Here is a 1,730-nt window from a genome sequence, read left to right on the forward strand (position 1 = left end):
ACTCCCACACCACAACATGTAACCGGAAATTTTATTGCCAAATCCGCATTTATCCAATTAGTCGAAAGAAGCCAATTTGGGGGGATGCCTAGTGAAGACCCTCATTCTCATATGGAGACTTTTTGTGACTATTGTGATGCGATTTCTCAAACCGGTGTAACTCAAGACCAAATTCGATGGGTCTTATTTCCTTTTTCTCTAATTGGCACCGCGAAACAATGGTTGAAAGGCCTTGATAAGGCTACTCTCGGAATTGATTCTTGGAAGAAGTTGGCTCTAACTTTCTACAAAAAGTTCTATCCACCGGAAAAGACTAACATGCTAAGAGCTCAAATCACGGGCTTTAAGCAAAGGGATGAAGAATATTTGTATGAAGCTTGGGAGCGGTTTAAGGGAATTTGTCGCTCATGTCCTCACCATGGACTTAGCGAGTGGTTCTTGGTACAACAATTTTGGAACGGTCTTTATGAAGATTCAAGGAACATTCTCAACATGGGATCATATGGAATGTTCACCGAAGTTGATGACAATCAAACTTGGAACAAAATTGAGGAAATGGCGGTCCATAACTCACAATATAGTAGACCTCGCAAGGCTACTAGAGGAGGAAAGCATGAAGTTGACTCCATTACTTAATTGGGTGCTCAACTTAGTGCTCACATTGATACCATCAATTTGAAGTTTGAAAAAGCTATGGCTAGACTTGAAGAAGCCTCAAAATCACTAACGCATCATGTTAATGCTATGACGGCATCTTCATCAATCCCAAGTGGGATATGTGAGAATTGTGGAACTTTGGGACATGACCAAAGTGAATGTAGGGGAACAAATGAACAAATGAATGCTTTCCAAGCATACAAGAGTGGTACCCCTTATTCAAACTATTACAATGAAAACACCAAATTCCATCCAAATCTCTCATACAAAAGCCAAAATGTTCAAAACCCTCAACCAACATACACCCCACCTCCCATGAGAAACCAAAATCAAAGACCCTTTTACAACCAAAACCAAGGTTACCAAAATCAAACTCCATACAATCAACAAAATGACCAAGGTTTTGATGTTCAAAAAGCGGTCCTCCAAATGCAAAAGAATCAACAAGAGTTTTTCACTCAAATGCAAAAGGATAGTCAAGCAAAGGAAACCACCATCAACAACATCCTAGCTCACACCAAAATGTTGGAAACCCAATTGACTCAACTAGCATCTTCAAGCTCACAAAGACAAAAAGGGCAATTACCACCTCAAAGTAATCCCCCAAGACATGAAACGGTTAGTGCCATTCACTTGAGGAGTGGTACAAGGTATGAAGCACCGAAGAAGCAAGTTGAGGATGAAGTTGTGGAAGCTAGTGATAAAGAAGAAATTGTGCAAAACTCCAAGGATGGAGAACCATCAAAAGAAGAAATTTCAAAGAAAAATGAAGACAAGGTCAAGGAGAAGGAGCCCATTGTGATTAGACTTCCTTTTCCAAGTCGTCAAGCCAAGCCCAAATTTGATGACCAACTTGGAAAATTTATGAAAATTGTGAAGAATTTGGAAGTCTCAATTCCTTTCACGGAATTAATCAATCACGTGCCGGCCTATGCAAAATACATGAAAGACATCCTCACAAAGAAGAAGTCGATCCAGAAGCTTGAGACTATCGCCTTCACTAAGGTGAGTAGTGCAATACTTCAAGGGAGTTCACCTCCAAAACTCAAAGATCCGGGAAGCTTCTCAATACT

At 40.2% G+C, this 1,730-nt stretch overlaps 1 non-coding gene across 1 annotated transcript; it reads right to left on the bottom strand.

Annotated features, from left to right (window-relative positions):
- Nucleotides 1-318: 318 nt before the first annotated feature.
- Nucleotides 319-425, bottom strand: LOC141658045 (small nucleolar RNA R71). Its single transcript, XR_012548956.1, has one exon. It is a non-coding gene; the product is annotated as a small nucleolar RNA R71 (small nucleolar RNA).
- Nucleotides 426-1,730: the final 1,305 nt, after the last annotated feature.

The sequence above is a fragment of the Silene latifolia genome, chromosome 5 (genome assembly GCF_048544455.1).
Source record: "Silene latifolia isolate original U9 population chromosome 5, ASM4854445v1, whole genome shotgun sequence".
In the NCBI taxonomy this organism is placed as follows: domain Eukaryota; kingdom Viridiplantae; phylum Streptophyta; class Magnoliopsida; order Caryophyllales; family Caryophyllaceae; genus Silene; species Silene latifolia.